The sequence below is a fragment of the Narcine bancroftii genome, chromosome 2, assembly GCF_036971445.1.
Source record: "Narcine bancroftii isolate sNarBan1 chromosome 2, sNarBan1.hap1, whole genome shotgun sequence".
NCBI classification, from domain to species: domain Eukaryota; kingdom Metazoa; phylum Chordata; class Chondrichthyes; order Torpediniformes; family Narcinidae; genus Narcine; species Narcine bancroftii.
Window position 1 is genome coordinate 261,930,250 of NC_091470.1, and position 22,326 is coordinate 261,952,575.

A 22,326-nucleotide genomic window follows, 5' to 3' on the forward strand; every position below is an offset into this window, starting at 1 on the left:
CCCATATCTAATTCCCCGCCTCTCTTTGCCCACCTCTGATTCCCCACCTCTGTTTCCCCATATCTGATTCCCCGCCTCTGAATCCCCAACTCTGATTCCCTGCCTCTGATTCACCAGCTCTGATTCCCCGCCTTTGATTCCCCCCGTCTGATTCCCAGCCTCTGAATCCCCGTGTCTGATTTCCTGCCTCAGATTCCCCGCCTCTGATTCCCCATCTCTGATTCACCGCCTCTGATTCCCCACCTCTGATTCCCCATCTCTGATTCCCCATATCTTATTCCCCGCCTCTGTTTCCCCCCCTCTGATTCCCAGCCTCTGATTCCCCATATCTGATTCCCCGCCTCTGATTCCCCATATCTGATTCCCCGCCTCATTTTCCCCATATCTGCTTCGCCGCCTCTGATTCCCCAACTCTGATTCCCCGCCTCTGATTCCCCATCTCTGATTTCCCGCCTCTGATTTCCGGCATCCGATTCCCTGCCTCTGATTTCCCGCCTCTGATTCCCCGTCTCTGATTCCCCGCCTCTGATTCCCCGTGTCTGATTCCCTGCCTCTGATTCCCCGCCTCTGATTCCCCGCGTCTGATTCCCTGCCACTGATTCCCTGCCCCTGATTCCCCACCTCTGATTCCCCATATCTGATTCCCCGCCTCTGTTTCCCTGCCTCTGATTCCCCGCCTCTGTTTCTCCATATCTGATTCCCCGCCTCTGATTCCCCAACTCTGATTCCCCTCCTCTAATTCGCCAGCTATGATTCCCCGCCTCTGATTCCCTGCATCTGATTCCCTGCCTCTGATTCCCCGCCTCTGATTCCCCTTCTCTGATTCACCACCTCTGAATCCCCACCTCTAATTCCCCATCTCTGATTCCGCACATCCGATTCCCTGCCTCTGATTCCCCGCCTCTGATTCCCCGCCTCTGATTCCCTGCCTCTGATTCGCAACCTCTAATTCCCCACCTCTGATTCCCCATATCTTATTCCCCGCCTCTGTTCCCCCCCTCTGATTCCCAGCCTCTGATTCCCCATATCTGATTCCCCGCCTCTGATTCCCCATATCTGATTCCCCGCCTCATTTTCCCCATATCTGCTTCGCCGCTTCTGATTCCCCAACTCTGATTCCCCGCCTCTGATTCCCCAGCTCTGATTTCCCGCCTCTGATTTCCGGCATCCGATTCCCTGCCTCTGATTTCCCGCCTCTGATTCCTCGTCTCTGATTCCCCGCCTCTGATTCCCCGTGTCTGATTCCCTGCCTCTGATTCCCCGCCTCTGATTCCCCGTGTCTGATTCCCTGCCACTGATTCCCTGCCCCTGATTCCCCACCTCTGATTCCCCAAATCTGATTCCCCACCTCTGTTTCCCTGCCTCTGATTCCCCGCCTCTGTTTCCCCATATCTGATTCCCCGCCTCTGATTCCCCAACTCTGATTCCCCTCCTCTAATTCGCCAGCTATGATTCCCCGCCTCTGATTCCCTGCATCTGATTCCCTGCCTCTGATTCCCCGCCTCTGATTCCCCTTCTCTGATTCACCACCTCTGAATCCCCACCTCTGATTCCCCATCTCTGATTCCGCACATCCGATTCCCTGCCTCTGATTCCCCGCCTCTGATTTTCCGCCTCTGATTCCCTGCCTCTGATTCGCAACCTCTAATTCCCCACCTCTGATTCCCCATATCTGATTCCCCGCCTCTGTTTCCCTGCCTCTGATTCCCGGCCTCTGTTTCCCCATATCTGATTCCCCTCCTCTGATTCCCCAACTCTGAATCCCCGCCTCTGATTCCCCAGCTCTAATTCCCCGCCTTTTATTCCCGGCCTCTGATTCCCTGCCACTGATTCCCCGCCCCTATTTCCCCACCTCTGATTCGCCATATCTGATTCCCCGCCTCTGTTTCCCCAGCTCTGATTCCCCACCTCTGATTCCCCAGCTCTGATTCTCTGCCACTGATTCCCCGCCCCTGATTCCCCACCTCTGATTCCCCATATCTGATTCCCCGCCTCTGATTCCCCTTCTCTGATTCACCACCTCTGAATCCCAACCTCTGATTCCCCATCTCTGATTCCGCACATCCAATTCCCTGCCTCTGATTCCCCGCCTCTGATTCCCCGCCTCTGATTCCCTGCCTCTGATTCGCAACCTCTAATTCCCCACCTCTGATTCCCCATATCTGATTCCCCGCCTCTGTTTCCCTGACTCTGATTCCCGGCCTCTGTTTCCCCATATCTGATTCCCCTCCTCTGATTCCCCAACTCTGATTCCCCGCCTCTGATTCCCCAGCTCTGATTCCCCGCCTTTTATTCCCGGCCTCTGATTCCCTGCCACTGATTCCCCGCCCCTGATTCCCCACCTCTGATTCCCCATATCTGATTCCCCGCCTCTGTTTCCCCAGCTCTGATTCCCCACCTCTGATTCCCCAGCTCTGATTCCCTGCCACTGATTCCCCGCCCCTGATTTCCCACCTCTGATTCCCCATATCTGATTCCCCGCCTCTGTTTCCCCAGCTCTGATTCCCTGCCTCTGATTCCCTGCCCTGATTCCCCATCTCTGTTTCACCGCCTTTGATTCGCCACCTCTGATTCACCATATCTGATTCCCCGCCTCTGTTTCCCCGCCTCTGATTCCCTGCCTCTGATTCCCAACCTCTGATTCCACACCTCTGATTCCCCATATCTGATTCCCCGCCCCTATTTCCCCATATCTGATTCCCCGCCTCTGATTCCCCAACTCTGATTCCCCGCCTCTGATTCCCCAGCTCTGATTCCCCGCCTCTGATACCCGGCGTCCGATTCCCTGCCTCTGATTCCCCGCCTCTGATTCCCCATCTCTGATTCCCCGCCTCTGATTCCCCGTGTCGGATTCCCTGCCTCTGATTCCCCGCCTCTGATTCCCCGCCTCTGATTCCCCATATCTGATTCCCCGCCTCTGTTTCCCCGCCTCTGATTCCCTGCCTCTGATTCCCCATATCTGATTCCCTGCCTCTGATTCCCCATCTCTGATTCTGCACATCTGATTCCCTGCCTCTGATTCCCCACCTCTGATTCCCCATAGCTGATTCCCCACCTCTGTTTCCCCGCCTCTGATTCCCCGCCTCTGTTTCCCCACCTCTGATTCCCCATATCTAATTCCCCGCCTCTCTTTGCCCACCTCTGATTCCCCACCTCTGTTTCCCCATATCTGATTCCCCGCCTCTGAATCCCCAACTCTGATTCCCTGCCTCTGATTCACCAGCTCTGATTCCCCGCCTTTGATTCCCCCGTCTGATTCCCAGCCTCTGAATCCCCGTGTCTGATTTCCTGCCTCAGATTCCCCGCCTCTGATTCCCCATCTCTGATTCACCGCCTCTGATTCCCCACCTCTGATTCCCCATCTCTGATTCCCCATATCTTATTCCCCGCCTCTGTTTCCCCCCCTCTGATTCCCAGCCTCTGATTCCCCATATCTGATTCCCCGCCTCTGATTCCCCATATCTGATTCCCCGCCTCATTTTCCCCATATCTGCTTCGCCGCCTCTGATTCCCCAACTCTGATTCCCCGCCTCTGATTCCCCAGCTCTGATTTCCCGCCTCTGATTTCCGGCATCCGATTCCCTGCCTCTGATTTCCCGCCTCTGATTCCCCGTCTCTGATTCCCCGCCTCTGATTCCCCGTGTCTGATTCCCTGCCTCTGATTCCCCGCCTCTGATTCCCCGCGTCTGATTCCCTGCCACTGATTCCCTGCCCCTGATTCCCCACCTCTGATTCCCCATATCTGATTCCCCACCTCTGTTTCCCTGCCTCTGATTCCCCGCCTCTGTTTCCCCATATCTGATTCCCCGCCTCTGATTCCCCAACTCTGATTCCCCTCCTCTAATTCGCCAGCTATGATTCCCCGCCTCTGATTCCCTGCATCTGATTCCCTGCCTCTGATTCCCCGCCTCTGATTCCCCTTCTCTGATTCACCACCTCTGAATCCCCACCTCTGATTCCCCATCTCTGATTCCGCACATCCGATTCCCTGCCTCTGATTCCCCGCCTCTGATTCCCCGCCTCTGATTCCCTGCCTCTGATTCGCAACCTCTAATTCCCCACCTCTGATTCCCCATATCTGATTCCCCACCTCTGTTTCCCTGCCTCTGATTCCCGGCCTCTGTTTCCCCATATCTGATTCCCCTCCTCTGATTCCCCAACTCTGATTCCCCGCCTCTGATTCCCCAGCTCTGATTCCCCGCCTTTTATTCCCGGCCTCTGATTCCCTGCCACTGATTCCCCGCCCCTGATACCCCACCTCTGATTCGCCATATCTGATTCCCCGCCTCTGTTTCCCCAGCTCTGTTTCCCCACCTCTGATTCCCCAGCTCTGATTCTCTGCCACTGATTCCCCGCCCCTGATTCCCCACCTCTGATTCCCCATATCTGATTCCCCGCCTCTGATTCCCCTTCTCTGATTCACCACCTCTGAATCCCCACCTCTGATTCCCCATCTCTGATTCCGCACATCCGATTCCCTGCCTCTGATTCCCCGCCTCTGATTCCCCGCCTCTGATTCCCTGCCTCTGATTCGCAACCTCTAATTCCCCACCTCTGATTCCCCATATCTGATTCCCCGCCTCTGTTTCCCTGACTCTGATTCCCCGCCTCTGATTCCCCATCTCAGATTCACCGCCTTTGATTCGCAACCTCTGATTCCCCATATCTGATTCACCACCTCTGTTTCCCCGCCTCTGATTCCCCGCCTCTGATTCTCCATATCTCATTCCCCGCCTCTGAATCCCATCTCTGATTCCCGGACTCTGATTCCCCACCTCTGATTCCCGGCCTCTTATTCCCAGCATCTGACTCCCGGCCTCTGATTCCCGGCCTCTGATTCCCAGCTTCTGATTCTGATTCCCTGCCTCTGATTCCCCATCTCTGATTCTGCACATCTGATTCCCTGCCTCTGATTCCCCACCTCTGATTCCCCATAACTGATTCCCCGCCTCTGTTTCCCCGCCTCTGATTCCCCGCCTCTGTTTCCCCACCTCTGATTCCCCATATCTAATTCCCCGCCTCTCTTTGCCCGCCTCTGATTCCCCGCCTCTGTTTCCCCATATCTGATTCCCCGCCTCTGAATCCCCAAATCTGATTCCCTGCCTCTGATTCACCAGCTCTGATTCCCCGCCTTTGATTCCCCCCGTCTGATTCCCAGCCTCTGAATCCCCGTGTCTGATTTCCTGCCTCTGATTCCCCGCCTCTGATTCCCCATCTCTGATTCACCGCCTCTGATTCCCCACCTCTGATTCCCCATCTCTGATTCCGCACATCCGATTCCCTGCCTCTGATTCCCCGACTCTGATTCCCCACCTCTGATTCCCCAGCTCTGATTCCCCGCCTCTGATTCCCCGCGTCTGATTCCCTGCCTCTGATTCCCCGCCTCTGATTCCCCATCTCTGATTCCCCACCTCTGATTCCCCGTGTCTGATTCCCTGCCTCTGAATCCCCGCCTCTGATTCCCCGCCTCTGATTCCCTGCCACTGATTACCCGCCCCTGATTCCCCACCTCTGATTCCCCATATCTTATTCCCCGCCTCTGTTTCCCCCCCTCTGATTCCCAGCCTCTGATTCCCCATATCTGATTCCCCGCCTCTGATTCCCCATATCTGATTCCCCGCCTCATTTTCCCCATATCTGCTTCGCCGCCTCTGATTCCCCAACTCTGATTCCCCGCCTCTGATTCCCCAGCTCTGATTTCCCGCCTCTGATTTCCGGCATCCTATTTCCTGCCTCTGATTTCCCGCCTCTGATTCCTCGTCTCTGATTCCCCGCCTCTGATTCCCCGTGTCTGATTCCCTGCCTCTGATTCCCCGCCTCTGATTCCCCGTGTCTGATTCCCTGCCACTGATTCCCTGCCCCTGATTCCCCACCTCTGATTCCCCATATCTGATTCCCCACCTCTGTTTCCCTGCCTCTGATTCCCCGCCTCTGTTTCCCCATATCTGATTCCCCGCCTCTGATTCCCCAACTCTGATTCCCCTCCTCTAATTCGCCAGCTACGATTCCCCGCCTCTGATTCCCTGCATCTGATTCCCTGCCTCTGATTCCCCGCCTCTGATTCCCCTTCTCTGATTCACCACCTCTGAATCCCCACCTCTGATTCCCCATCTCTGATTCCGCACATCCGATTCCCTGCCTCTGATTCCCCGCCTCTGATTCCCCGCCTCTGATTCCCTGCCTCTGATTCGCAACCTCTAATTCCCCACCTCTGATTCCCCATATCTGATTCCCCGCCTCTGTTTCCCTGCCTCTGATTCCCGGCCTCTGTTTCCCCATATCTGATTCCCCTCCTCTGATTCCCCAACTCTGATTCCCCGCCTCTGATTCCCCAGCTCTAATTCCCCGCCTTTTATTCCCGGCCTCTGATTCCCTGCCACTGATTCCCCGCCCCTATTTCCCCACCTCTGATTCGCCATATCTGATTCCCCGCCTCTGTTTCCCCAGCTCTGATTCCCCACCTCTGATTCCCCAGCTCTGATTCTCTGCCACTGATTCCCCGCCCCTGATTCCCCACCTCTGATTCCCCATATCTGATTCCCCACCTCTGATTCCCCTTCTCTGATTCACCACCTCTGAATCCCCACATCTGATTCCCCATCTCTGATTCCGCACATCCAATTCCCTGCCTCTGATTCCCCGCCTCTGATTCCCCGCCTCTGATTCCCTGCCTCTGATTCGCAACCTCTAATTCCCCACCTCTGATTCCCCATATCTGATTCCCCGCCTCTGTTTCCCTGACTCAGATTCCCGGCCTCTGTTTCCCCATATCTGATTCCCCTCCTCTGATTCCCCAACTCTGATTCCCCGCCTCTGATTCCCCAGCTCTGATTCCCCGCCTTTTATTCCCGGCCTCTGATTCCCTGCCACTGATTCCCCGCCCCTGATTCCCCACCTCTGATTCCCCATATCTGATTCCCCCCCTCTGTTTCCCCAGCTCTGATTCCCCACCTCTGATTCCCCAGCTCTGATTCCCTGCCACTGATTCCCCGCCCCTGATTTCCCACCTCTGATTCCCCATATCTGATTCCCCGCCTCTGTTTCCCCAGCTCTGATTCCCTGCCTCTGATTCCCTGCCCTGATTCCCCATCTCTGTTTCACCGCCTTTGATTCGCCACCTCTGATTCACCATATCTGATTCCCCGCCTCTGTTTCCCCGCCTCTGATTCCCTGCCTCTGATTCCCAACCTCTGATTCCACACCTCTGATTCCCCATATCTGATTCCCCGCCCCTATTTCCCCATATCTGATTCCCCGCCTCTGATTCCCCAACTCTGATTCCCCGCCTCTGATTCCCCAGCTCTGATTCCCCGCCTCTGATACCCGGCGTCCGATTCCCTGCCTCTGATTCCCCGCCTCTGATTCCCCATCTCTGATTCCCCGCCTCTGATTCCCCGTGTCGGATTCCCTGCCTCTGATTCCCCGCCTCTGATTCCCCGCCTCTGATTCCCCATATCTGATTCCCCGCCTCTATTTCCCCGCCTCTGATTCCCTGCCTCTGATTCCCCATATCTGATTCCCTGCCTCTGATTCCCCAACTCTGATTCCCCGCCTCGGATTCCCCAGCTCTGAATCCCCGCCTCTGATTCCCCGCATCTGATTCCCTGCCTCTGATTCACCGCCTTGATTCCCCATCTCTGATTCACAACCTCTGATTCCCCACCTCTGATTCCCCATATCTGATTCCCCGCCTCTGTTTCCCCATATCTGATTCCCCGGCTCTGATTGCCCACCTCTGATTCCCCGCCTCTGATTCGCCAGCTCTGATTCGCCGCCTCTGATTCCCCGCATCTGATTCCCTGCCTCTGATTCCCCGCCTCTGATTCCCCATCTCTGATTCACCGCCTTTGATTCGCCACCTCTGATTCCCCATATCTGATTCTCCACCTCTGTTTCCCCGCCTCTGATTCCCCGCCTCTGATTCTCCATATCTCATTCCCCGCCTCTGAATCCCATCTCTGATTCCCGGACTCTGATTCCCCACCTCTGATTCCCGGCCTCTTATTCCCAGCATCTGATTCCCGGCCTCTGATTCCCGGCCTCTGATTCCCCGCTTCTGATTCTGATTCCCTGCCTCTGATTCCCCATCTCTGATTCTGCACATCTGATTCCCTGCCTCTGATTCCCCACCTCTGATTCCCCATATCTGATTCCCCACCTCTGTTTCCCCGCCTCTGATTCCCCGCCTCTGTTTCCCCACCTCTGATTCCCCATATCTAATTCCCCGCCTCTCTTTGCCCACCTCTGATTCCCCACCTCTGTTTCCCCATATCTGATTCCCCGCCTCTGAATCCCCAACTCTGATTCCCTGCCTCTGATTCACCAGCTCTGATTCCCCGCCTTTGATTCCCCCCATCTGATTCCCAGCCTCTGAATCCCCGTGTCTGATTTCCTGCCTCAGATTCCCCGCCTCTGATTCCCCATCTCTGATTCACCGCCTCTGATTCCCCACCTCTGATTCCCCATCTCTGATTCCCCATATCTTATTCCCCGCCTCTGTTTCCCCCCCCTCTGATTCCCAGCCTCTGATTCCCCATATCTGATTCCCCGCCTCTGATTCCCCATATCTGATTCCCTGCCTCATTTTCCCCATATCTGCTTCGCCGCCTCTGATTCCCCAACTCTGATTCCCCGCCTCTGATTCCCCAGCTCTGATTTCCCGCCTCTGATTTCCGGCATCCGATTCCCTGCCTCTGATTTCCCGCCTCTGATTCCCCGTCTCTGATTCCCCGCCTCTGATTCCCCGTGTCTGATTCCCTGCCTCTGATTCCCCGCCTCTGATTCCCCGCGTCTGATTCCCTGCCACTGATTCCCTGCCCCTGATTCCCCACCTCTGATTCCCCGTGTCTGATTCCCTGCCTCTGATTCCCCGCCTCTGATTCCCCGCGTCTGATTCCCTGCCACTGATTCCCTGCCCCTGATTCCCCACCTCTGATTCCCCATATCTGATTCCCCGCCTCTGTTTCCCTGCCTCTGATTCCCTGCATCTGATTCCCTGCCTCTGATTCCCCGCCTCCGATTCCCCTTCTCTGATTCACCACCTCTGAATCCCCACCTCTAATTCCCCATCTCTGATTCCGCACATCCGATTCCCTGCCTCTGATTCCCCGCCTCTGATTCCCCGCCTCTGATTCCCTGCCTCTGATTCGCAACCTCTAATTCCCCACCTCTGATTCCCCATATCTTATTCCCCGCCTCTGTTTCCCCCCCTCTGATTCCCAGCCTCTGATTCCCCATATCTGATTCCCCGCCTCTGATTCCCCATATCTGATTCCCCGCCTCATTTTCCCCATATCTGCTTCGCCGCCTCTGATTCCCCAACTCTGATTCCCCGCCTCTGATTCCCCAGCTCTGATTTCCCGCCTCTGATTTCCGGCATCCGATTCCCTGCCTCTGATTTCCCGCCTCTGATTCCTCGTCTCTGATTCCCCGCCTCTGATTCCCCGTGTCTGATTCCCTGCCTCTGATTCCCCGCCTCTGATTCCCCGTGTCTGATTCCCTGCCACTGATTCCCTGCCCCTGATTCCCCACCTCTGATTCCCCATATCTGATACCCCACCTCTGTTTCCCTGCCTCTGATTCCCCGCCTCTGTTTCCCCATATCTGATTCCCCGCCTCTGATTCCCCAACTCTGATTCCCCTCCTCTAATTCGCCAGCTATGATTCCCCGCCTCTGATTCCCTGCATCTGATTCCCTGCCTCTGATTCCCCGCCTCTGATTCCCCTTCTCTGATTCACCACCTCTGAATCCCCACCTCTGATTCCCCATCTCTGATTCCGCACATCCGATTCCCTGCATCTGATTCCCCGCCTCTGTTTCCCTGCCTCTGATTCCCGGCCTCTGTTTCCCCATATCTGATTCCCCTCCTCTGATTCCCCAACTCTGATTCCCCGCTTCTGATTCCCCAGCTCTAATTCCCTGCCTTTTATTCCCGGCCTCTGATTCCCTGCCACTGATTCCCCGCCCCTATTTCCCCACCTCTGATTCGCCATATCTGATTCCCCGCCTCTGTTTCCCCAGCTCTGATTCCCCACCTCTGATTCCCCAGCTCTGATTCTCTGCCACTGATTCCCCGCCCCTGATTCCCCACCTCTGATTCCCCATATCTGATTCCCCGCCTCTGATTCCCCTTCTCTGATTCACCACCTCTGAATCCCCACCTCTGATTCCCCATCTCTGATTCCGCACATCCAATTCCCTGCCTCTGATTCCCCGCCTCTGATTCCCCGCCTCTGATTCCCTGCCTCTGATTCGCAACCTCTAATTACCCACCTCTGATTCCCCATATCTGATTCCCCGCCTCTGTTTCCCTGACTCTGATTCCCGGCCTCTGTTTCCCCATATCTGATTCCCCTCCTCTGATTCCCCAACTCTGATTCCCCGCCTCTGATTCCCCAGCTCTGATTCCCCGCCTTTTATTCCCGGCCTCTGATTCCCTGCCTCTGATTCCCCGCCCCTGATTCCCCACCTCTGATTCCCCATATCTGATTCCCCGCCTCTGTTTCCCCAGCTCTGATTCCCCACCTCTGATTCCCCAGCTCTGATTCCCTGCCACTGATTCCCCGCCCCTGATTTCCCACCTCTGATTCCCCATATCTGATTCCCCGCCTCTGTTTCCCCAGCTCTGATTCCCTGCCTCTGATTCCCTGCCCTGATTCCCCATCTCTGTTTCACCGCCTTTGATTCGCCACCTCTGATTCACCATATCTGATTCCCCGCCTCTGTTTCCCCGCCTCTGATTCCCTGCCTCTGATTCCCAACCTCTGATTCCACACCTCTGATTCCCCATATCTGATTCCCCGCCCCTATTTCCCCATATCTGATTCCCCGCCTCTGATTCCCCAACTCTGATTCCCCGCCTCTGATTCCCCAGCTCTGAATCCCCGCCTCTGATACCCGGCGTCCGATTCCCTGCCTCTGATTCCTCGCCTCTGATTCCCCATCTCTGATTCCCCGCCTCTGATTCCCCGTGTCGGATTCCCTGCCTCTGATTCCCCGCCTCTGATTCCCCGCCTCTGATTCCCCATATCTGATTCCCCGCCTCTGTTTCCCCGCCTCTGATTCCCTGCCTCTGATTCCCCATATCTGATTCCCTGCCTCTTATTCCCCAACTCTGATTCCCCGCCTCGGATTCCCCAGCTCTGAATCCCCGCCTCTGATTCCCCGCATCTGATTCCCTGCCTCTGATTCACCGCCTTGATTCCCCATCTCTGATTCACAACCTCTGATTCCCCAGCTCTGATTCCCCGCCTTTTATTCCCAGCCTCTGATTCCCTGCCACTGATTCCCCGCCCCTGATTCCCCACCTCTGATTCCCCATATCTGATTCCCCGCCTCTGTTTCCCCAGCTCTGATTCCCCACCTCTGATTCCCCAGCTCTGATTCCCTGCCACTGATTCCCCGCCCCTGATTTCCCACCTCTGATTCCCCATATCTGATTCCCCGCCTCTGTTTCCCCAGCTCTGATTCCCTGCCTCTGATTCCCTGCCCTGATTCCCCATCTCTGTTTCACCGCCTTTGATTCGCCACCTCTGATTCCCCATATCTGATTCCCCGCCTCTGTTTCCCCAGCTCTGATTCCCCACCTCTGATTCCCCAGCTCTGATTCCCTGCCACTGATTCCCCGCCCCTGATTTCCCACCTCTGATTCCCCATATCCGATTCCCTGCCTCTGATTCCCCGCCTCTGATTCCCCGCCTCTGATTCCCTGCCTCTGATTCGCAACCTCTAATTCCCCACCTCTGTTTCCCCATATCTGATTCCCCGCCTCTGTTTCCCCCCTTCTGATTCCCAGCCTCTGATTCCCCATATCTGATTCCCCGTCTCTGATTCCCCATATCTGATTCCCCGCCTAATTTTCCCCATATCTGCTTCGCCGCCTCTGATTCCCCAACTCTGATTCCCCGCCTCTGATTCCCCAGCTCTGATTTCCCGCCTCTGATTTCCGGCATCCGATTCCCTGCCTCTGATTTCCCGTCTCTGATTCCCCGCCTCTGATTCCCCGTGTCTGATTCCCTGCCTCTGATTCCCCGCCTCTGATTCCCCGCGTCTGATTCCCTGCCACTGATTCCCTGCCCCTGATTCCCCACCTCTGATTCCCCATATCTGATTCCCCACCTCTGTTTCCCTGCCTCTGATTCCCCGACTCTGTTTCCCCATATCTGATTCCCCGCCTCTGATTCCCCAACTCTGATTCCCCTCCTCTAATTCGCCAGCTATGATTCCCCGCCTCTGATTCCCTGCATCTGATTCCCTGCCTCTGATTCCCCGCCTCTGATTCCCCTTCTCTGATTCACCACCTCTGAATCCCCACCTCTGATTCCCCATCTCTGATTCCGCACATCCGATTCCCTGCCTCTGATTCCCCGCCTCTGATTCCCCGCCTCTGATTCCCTGCCTCTGATTCGCAACCTCTAATTCCCCACGTCTGATTCCCCATATCTGATTCCCCGCCTCTGTTTCCCTGCCTCTGATTCCCGGCCTCTGTTTCCCCATATCTGATTCCCCTCCTCTGATTCCCCAACTCTGATTCCCCGCCTCTGATTCCCCAGCTCTGATTCCCCGCCTTTTATTCCCGGCCTCTGATTCCCTGCCTCTGATTCCCAGCTTCTGATTCTGATTCCCTGCCTCTGATTCCCCATCTCTGATTCTGCACATCAGATTCACCGCCTTTGATTCGCCACCTTTGATTCCCCATATCTGATTCACCACCTCTGTTTCCCCGCCTCTGATTCCCCGCCTCTGATTCTCCATATCTCATTCCCCGCCTCTGAATCCCATCTCTGATTCCCGGACTCTGATTCCCCACCTCTGATTCCCGGCCTCTTATTCCCAGCATCTGACTCCCGGCCTCTGATTCCCGGCCTCTGATTCCCAGCTTCTGATTCTGATTCCCTGCCTCTGATTCCCCATCTCTGATTCTGCACATCTGATTCCCTGCCTCTGATTCCCCACCTCTGATTCGCCATATCTGATTCCCCGCCTCTGTTTCCCCGCCTCTGATTCCCCATCTCTGATTCCGCACATCCGATTCCCTGCCTCTGATTCCCCGACTCTGATTCCCCACCTCTGATTCCCCAGCTCTGATTCCCCGCCTCTGATTCCCCGCGTCTGATTCCCTGCCTCTGATTCCCCGCCTCTGATTCCCCATCTCTGATTCACCGCCTCTGATTCCCCACCTCTGATTCCCCATCTCTGATTCCGCACATCCGATTCCCTGCCTCTGATTCCCCGACTCTGATTCCCCACCTCTGATTCCCCAGCTCTGATTCCCCGCCTCTGATTCCCCGCGTCTGATTCCCTGCCTCTGATTCCCCGCCTCTGATTCCCCATCTCTGATTCCCCACCTCTGATTCCCCGTGTCTGATTCCCTGCCTCTGAATCCCCGCCTCTGATTCCCCGCCTCTGATTCCCTGCCACTGATTACCCGCCCCTGATTCCCCACCTCTGATTCCCCATATCTTATTCCCCGCCTCTGTTTCCCCCCCTCTGATTCCCAGCCTCTGATTCCCCATATCTGATTCCCCGCCTCTGATTCCCCATATCTGATTCCCCGCCTCATTTTCCCCATATCTGCTTCGCCGCCTCTGATTCCCCAACTCTGATTCCCCACCTCTGATTCCCCAGCTCTGATTTCCCGCCTCTGATTTCCGGCATCCGATTCCCTGCCTCTGATTTCCCGCCTCTGATTCCTCGTCTCTGATTCCCCGCCTCTGATTCCACGTGTCTGATTCCCTGCCTCTGATTCCCCGCCTCTGATTCCCCGCGTCTGATTCCCTGCCACTGATTCCCTGCCCCTGATTCCCCACCTCTGATTCCCCATATCTGATTCCCCACCTCTGTTTCCCTGCCTCTGATTCCCCGCCTCTGTTTCCCCATATCTGATTCCCCGCCTCTGATTCCCCAACTCTGATTCCCCTCCTCTAATTCGCCAGCTATGATTCCCCGCCTCTGATTCCCTGCATCTGATTCCCTGCCTCTGATTCCCCGCCTCTGATTCCCCTTCTCTGATTCACCACCTCTGAATCCCCACCTCTGATTCCCCATCTCTGATTCCGCACATCCGATTCCCTGCCTCTGATTCCCCGCCTCTGATTCCCCGCCTCTGATTCCCTGCCTCTGATTCTCAACCTCTAATTCCCCACCTCTGATTCCCCATATCTGATTCCCCGCCTCTGTTTCCCTGCCTCTGATTCCCGGCCTCTGTTTCCCCATATCTGATTCCCCTCCTCTGATTCCCCAACTCTGATTCCCCGCCTCTGATTCCCCAGCTCTAATTCCCCGCCTTTTATTCCCGGCCTCTGATTCCCTGCCACTGATTCCCCGCCCCTATTTCCCCACCTCTGATTCGCCATATCTGATTCCCCGCCTCTGTTTCCCCAGCTCTGATTCCCCACCTCTGATTCCCCAGCTCTGATTCTCTGCCACTGATTCCCCGCCCCTGATTCCCCAGCTCTGATTCCCCATATCTGATTCCCCACCTCTGATTCCCCTTCTCTGATTCACCACCTCTGAATCCCCACCTCTGATTCCCCATCTCTGATTCCGCACATCCAATTCCCTGCCTCTGATTCCCCGCCTCTGATTCCCCGCCTCTGATTCCCTGCCTCTGATTCGCAACCTCTAATTCCCCACCTCTGATTCCCCATATCTGATTCCCCGCCTCTGTTTCCCTGACTCTGATTCCCGGCCTCTGTTTCCCCATATCTGATTCCCCTCCTCTGATTCCCCAACTCTGATTCCCCGCCTCTGATTCCCCAGCTCTGATTCCCCGCCTTTTATTCCCGGCCTCTGATTCCCTGCCACTGATTCCCCGCCCCTGATTCCCCACCTCTGATTCCCCATATCTGATTCCCCGCCTCTGTTTCCCCAGCTCTGTTTCCCCACCTCTGATTCCCCAGCTCTGATTCTCTGCCACTGATTCCCCCCCCCTGATTCCCCACCTCTGATTCCCCATATCTGATTCCCCGTCTCTGATTCCCCTTCTCTGATTCACCACCTCTGAATCCCCACCTCTGATTCCCCATCTCTGATTCCGCACATCCGATTCCCTGCCCTGATTCCCCATCTCTGTTTCACCGCCTTTGATTCGCCACCTCTGATTCACCATATCTGATTCCCCGCCTCTGTTTCCCCGCCTCTGATTCCCTGCCTCTGATTCCCAACCTCTGATTCCACACCTCTGATTCCCCATATCTGATTCCCCGCCCCTATTTCCCCATATCTGATTCCCCGCCTCTGATTCCCCAACTCTGATTCCCCGCCTCTGATTCCCCAGCTCTGATTCCCCGCCTCTGATACCCGTCGTCCGATTCCCTGCCTCTGATTCCCCGCCTCTGATTCCCCATCTCTGATTCCCCGCCACTGATTCCCCGTGTCGGATTCCCTGCCTCTGATTCCCCGCCTCTGATTCCCCGCCTCTGATTCCCCATATCTGATTCCCCGCCTCTGTTTCCCCGCCTCTGTTTCCCTGCCTCTGATTCCCCATATCTGATTCCCTGCCTCTGATTCCCCAACTCTGATTCCCCGCCTCGGATTCCCCAGCTCTGAATCCCCGCCTCTGATTCCCCGCATCTGATTCCCTGCCTCTGATTCACCGCCTTGATTCCCCATCTCTGATACACAACCTCTGATTCCCCACCTCTGATTCCCCATATCTGATTCCCCTCCTCTGTTTCCCCATATCTGATTCCCCGGCTCTGATTGCCCACCTCTGATTCCCCGCCTCTGATTCGCCAGCTCTGATTCGCCGCCTCTGATTCCCCGCATCTGATTCCCTGCCTCTGATTCCCCGCCTCTGATTCCCCATCTCTGATTCACCGCCTTTGATTCGCCACCTCTGATTCCCCATATCTGATTCACCACCTCTGTTTCCCCGCCTCTGATTCCCCGCCTCTGATTCTCCATATCTCATTCCCCGCCTCTGAATCCCATCTCTGATTCCCGGACTCTGATTCCCCACCTCTGATTCCCGGCCTCTTATTCCCAGCATCTGATTCTCGGCCTCTGATTCCCGGCCTCTGATTCCCCGCTTCTGATTCTGATTCCCTGCCTCTGATTCCCCATCTCTGATTCTGCACATCTGATTCCCTGCCTCTGATTCCCCACCTCTGATTCCCCATATCTGATTCCCCACCTCTGTTTCCCCGCCTCTGATTCCCCGCCTCTGTTTCCCCACCTCTGATTCCCCATATCTAATTCCCCGCCTCTCTTTGCCCACCTCTGATTCCCCACATCTATTTCCCCATATCTGATTCCCCGCCTCTGAATCCCCAACTCTGATTCCCTGCCTCTGATTCACCAGCTCTGATTCCCCGCCTTTGATTCCCCCCGTCTGATTCCCAGCCTCTGAATCCCCGTGTCTGATTTCCTGCCTCAGATTCCCCGCCTCTGATTCCCCATCTCTGATTCACCGCCTCTGATTCCCCACCTCTGATTCCCCATCTCTGATTCCCCATATCTTATTCCCCGCCTCTGTTTCCCCCCCTCTGATTCCCAGCCTCTGATTCCCCATATCTGATTCCCCGCCTCTGATTCCCCATATCTGATTCCCCGCCTCATTTTCCCCATATCTGCTTCGCCGCCTCTGATTCCCCAACTCTGATTCCCCGCCTCTGATTCCCCATCTCTGATTCCCCATCTCTGATTCCGCACATCCGATTCCCTGCATCTGATTCCCCGCCTCTGTTTCCCTGCCTCTGATTCCCGGCCTCTGTTTCCCCATATCTGATTCCCCTCCTCTGATTCCCCAACTCTGATTCCCCGCTTCTGATTCCCCAGCTCTAATTCCCTGCCTTTTATTCCCGGCCTCTGATTCCCTGCCACTGATTCCCCGCCCCTATTTCCCCACCTCTGATTCGCCATATCTGATTCCCCGCCTCTGTTTCCCCAGCTCTGATTCCCCACCTCTGATTCCCCAGCTCTGATTCTCTGCCACTGATTCCCCGCCCCTGATTCCCCACCTCTGATTCCCCATATCTGATTCCCCGCCTCTGATTCCCCTTCTCTGATTCACCACCTCTGAATCCCCACCTCTGATTCCCCATCTCTGATTCCGCACATCCAATTCCCTGCCTCTGATTCCCCGCCTCTGATTCCCCGCCTCTGATTCCCTGCCTCTGATTCGCAACCTCTAATTACCCACCTCTGATTCCCCATATCTGATTCCCCGCCTCTGTTTCCCTGACTCTGATTCCCGGCCTCTGTTTCCCCATATCTGATTCCCCTCCTCTGATTCCCCAACTCTGATTCCCCGCCTCTGATTCCCCAGCTCTGATTCCCCGCCTTTTATTCCCGGCCTCTGATTCCCTGCCTCTGATTCCCCGCCCCTGATTCCCCACCTCTGATTCCCCATATCTGATTCCCCGCCTCTGTTTCCCCAGCTCTGATTCCCCACCTCTGATTCCCCAGCTCTGATTCCCTGCCACTGATTCCCCGCCCCTGATTTCCCACCTCTGATTCCCAATATCTGATTCCCCGCCTCTGTTTCCCCAGCTCTGATTCCCTGCCTCTGATTCCCTGCCCTGATTCCCCATCTCTGTTTCACCGCCTTTGATTCGCCACCTCTGATTCACCATATCTGATTCCCCGCCTCTGTTTCCCCGCCTCTGATTCCCTGCCTCTGATTCCCAACCTCTGATTCCACACCTCTGATTCCCCATATCTGATTCCCCGCCCCTATTTCCCCATATCTGATTCCCCGCCTCTGATTCCCCAACTCTGATTCCCCGCCTCTGATTCCCCAGCTCTGAATCCCCGCCTCTGATACCCGGCGTCCGATTCCCTGCCTCTGATTCCCCGCCTCTGATTCCCCATCTCTGATTCCCCGCCTCTGATTCCCCGTGTCGGATTCCCTGCCTCTGATTCCCCGCCTCTGATTCCCCGCCTCTGATTCCCCATATCTGATTCCCCGCCTCTGTTTCCCCGCCTCTGATTCCCTGCCTCTGATTCCCCATATCTGATTCCCTGCCTCTTATTCCCCAACTCTGATTCCCCGCCTCGGATTCCCCAGCTCTGAATCCCCGCCTCTGATTCCCCGCATCTGATTCCCTGCCTCTGATTCACCGCCTTGATTCCCCATCTCTGATTCACAACCTCTGATTCCCCAGCTCTGATTCCCCGCCTTTTATTCCCGGCCTCTGATTCCCTGCCACTGATTCCCCGCCCCTGATTCCCCACCTCTGATTCCCCATATCTGATTCCCCGCCTCTGTTTCCCCAGCTCTGATTCCCCACCTCTGATTCCCCAGCTCTGATTCCCTGCCACTGATTCCCCGCCCCTGATTTCCCACCTCTGATTCCCCATATCTGATTCCCCGCCTCTGTTTCCCCAGCTCTGATTCCCTGCCTCTGATTCCCTGCCCTGATTCCCCATCTCTGTTTCACCGCCTTTGATTCGCCACCTCTGATTCCCCATATCTGATTCCCCGCCTCTGTTTCCCCAGCTCTGATTCCCCACCTCTGATTCCCCAGCTCTGATTCCCTGCCACTGATTCCCCGCCCCTGATTTCCCACCTCTGATTCCCCATATCCGATTCCCTGCCTCTGATTCCCCGCCTCTGATTCCCCGCCTCTGATTCCCTGCCTCTGATTCGCAACCTCTAATTCCCCACCTCTGTTTCCCCATATCTGATTCCCCGCCTCTGTTTCCCCCCTTCTGATTCCCAGCCTCTGATTCCCCATATCTGATTCCCCGTCTCTGATTCCCCATATCTGATTCCCCGCCTAATTTTCCCCATATCTGCTTCGCCGCCTCTGATTCCCCAACTCTGATTCCCCGCCTCTGATTCCCCAGCTCTGATTTCCCGCCTCTGATTTCCGGCATCCGATTCCCTGCCTCTGATTTCCCGTCTCTGATTCCCCGCCTCTGATTCCCCGTGTCTGATTCCCTGCCTCTGATTCCCCGCCTCTGATTCCCCGCGTCTGATTCCCTGCCACTGATTCCCTGCCCCTGATTCCCCACCTCTGATTCCCCATATCTGATTCCCCACCTCTGTTTCCCTGCCTCTGATTCCCCGACTCTGTTTCCCCATATCTGATTCCCCGCCTCTGATTCCCCAACTCTGATTCCCCTCCTCTAATTCGCCAGCTATGATTCCCCGCCTCTGATTCCCTGCATCTGATTCCCTGCCTCTGATTCCCCGCCTCTGATTCCCCTTCTCTGATTCACCACCTCTGAATCCCCACCTCTGATTCCCCATCTCTGATTCCGCACATCCGATTCCCTGCCTCTGATTCCCCGCCTCTGATTCCCCGCCTCTGATTCCCTGCCTCTGATTCGCAACCTCTAATTCCCCACGTCTGATTCCCCATATCTGATTCCCCGCCTCTGTTTCCCTGCCTCTGATTCCCGGCCTCTGTTTCCCCATATCTGATTCCCCTCCTCTGATTCCCCAACTCTGATTCCCCGCCTCTGATTCCCCAGCTCTGATTCCCCGCCTTTTATTCCCGGCCTCTGATTCCCTGCCTCTGATTCCCAGCTTCTGATTCTGATTCCCTGCCTCTGATTCCCCATCTCTGATTCTGCACATCAGATTCACCGCCTTTGATTCGCCACCTTTGATTCCCCATATCTGATTCACCACCTCTGTTTCCCCGCCTCTGATTCCCCGCCTCTGATTCTCCATATCTCATTCCCCGCCTCTGAATCCCATCTCTGATTCCCGGACTCTGATTCCCCACCTCTGATTCCCGGCCTCTTATTCCCAGCATCTGACTCCCGGCCTCTGATTCCCGGCCTCTGATTCCCAGCTTCTGATTCTGATTCCCTGCCTCTGATTCCCCATCTCTGATTCTGCACATCTGATTCCCTGCCTCTGATTCCCCACCTCTGATTCGCCATATCTGATTCCCCGCCTCTGTTTCCCCGCCTCTGATTCCCCATCTCTGATTCCGCACATCCGATTCCCTGCCTCTGATTCCCCGACTCTGATTCCCCACCTCTGATTCCCCAGCTCTGATTCCCCGCCTCTGATTCCCCGCGTCTGATTCCCTGCCTCTGATTCCCCGCCTCTGATTCCCCATCTCTGATTCACCGCCTCTGATTCCCCACCTCTGATTCCCCATCTCTGATTCCGCACATCCGATTCCCTGCCTCTGATTCCCCGACTCTGATTCCCCACCTCTGATTCCCCAGCTCTGATTCCCCGCCTCTGATTCCCCGCGTCTGATTCCCTGCCTCTGATTCCCCGCCTCTGATTCCCCATCTCTGATTCCCCACCTCTGATTCCCCGTGTCTGATTCCCTGCCTCTGAATCCCCGCCTCTGATTCCCCGCCTCTGATTCCCTGCCACTGATTACCCGCCCCTGATTCCCCACCTCTGATTCCCCATATCTTATTCCCCGCCTCTGTTTCCCCCCCTCTGATTCCCAGCCTCTGATTCCCCATATCTGATTCCCCGCCTCTGATTCCCCATATCTGATTCCCCGCCTCATTTTCCCCATATCTGCTTCGCCGCCTCTGATTCCCCAACTCTGATTCCCCACCTCTGATTCCCCAGCTCTGATTTCCCGCCTCTGATTTCCGGCATCCGATTCCCTGCCTCTGATTTCCCGCCTCTGATTCCTCGTCTCTGATTCCCCGCCTCTGATTCCACGTGTCTGATTCCCTGCCTCTGATTCCCCGCCTCTGATTCCCCGCGTCTGATTCCCTGCCACTGATTCCCTGCCCCTGATTCCCCACCTCTGATTCCCCATATCTGATTCCCCACCTCTGTTTCCCTGCCTCTGATTCCCCGCCTCTGTTTCCCCATATCTGATTCCCCGCCTCTGATTCCCCAACTCTGATTCCCCTCCTCTAATTCGCCAGCTATGATTCCCCGCCTCTGATTCCCTGCATCTGATTCCCTGCCTCTGATTCCCCGCCTCTGATTCCCCTTCTCTGATTCACCACCTCTGAATCCCCACCTCTGATTCCCCATCTCTGATTCCGCACATCCGATTCCCTGCCTCTGATTCCCCGCCTCTGATTCCCCGCCTCTGATTCCCTGCCTCTGATTCTCAACCTCTAATTCCCCACCTCTGATTCCCCATATCTGATTCCCCGCCTCTGTTTCCCTGCCTCTGATTCCCGGCCTCTGTTTCCCCATATCTGATTCCCCTCCTCTGATTCCCCAACTCTGATTCCCCGCCTCTGATTCCCCAGCTCTAATTCCCCGCCTTTTATTCCCGGCCTCTGATTCCCTGCCACTGATTCCCCGCCCCTATTTCCCCACCTCTGATTCGCCATATCTGATTCCCCGCCTCTGTTTCCCCAGCTCTGATTCCCCACCTCTGATTCCCCAGCTCTGATTCTCTGCCACTGATTCCCCGCCCCTGATTCCCCAGCTCTGATTCCCCATATCTGATTCCCCACCTCTGATTCCCCTTCTCTGATTCACCACCTCTGAATCCCCACCTCTGATTCCCCATCTCTGATTCCGCACATCCAATTCCCTGCCTCTGATTCCCCGCCTCTGATTCCCCGCCTCTGATTCCCTGCCTCTGATTCGCAACCTCTAATTCCCCACCTCTGATTCCCCATATCTGATTCCCCGCCTCTGTTTCCCTGACTCTGATTCCCGGCCTCTGTTTCCCCATATCTGATTCCCCTCCTCTGATTCCCCAACTCTGATTCCCCGCCTCTGATTCCCCAGCTCTGATTCCCCGCCTTTTATTCCCGGCCTCTGATTCCCTGCCACTGATTCCCCGCCCCTGATTCCCCACCTCTGATTCCCCATATCTGATTCCCCGCCTCTGTTTCCCCAGCTCTGTTTCCCCACCTCTGATTCCCCAGCTCTGATTCTCTGCCACTGATTCCCCCCCCCTGATTCCCCACCTCTGATTCCCCATATCTGATTCCCCGTCTCTGATTCCCCTTCTCTGATTCACCACCTCTGAATCCCCACCTCTGATTCCCCATCTCTGATTCCGCACATCCGATTCCCTGCCCTGATTCCCCATCTCTGTTTCACCGCCTTTGATTCGCCACCTCTGATTCACCATATCTGATTCCCCGCCTCTGTTTCCCCGCCTCTGATTCCCTGCCTCTGATTCCCAACCTCTGATTCCACACCTCTGATTCCCCATATCTGATTCCCCGCCCCTATTTCCCCATATCTGATTCCCCGCCTCTGATTCCCCAACTCTGATTCCCCGCCTCTGATTCCCCAGCTCTGATTCCCCGCCTCTGATACCCGTCGTCCGATTCCCTGCCTCTGATTCCCCGCCTCTGATTCCCCATCTCTGATTCCCCGCCACTGATTCCCCGTGTCGGATTCCCTGCCTCTGATTCCCCGCCTCTGATTCCCCGCCTCTGATTCCCCATATCTGATTCCCCGCCTCTGTTTC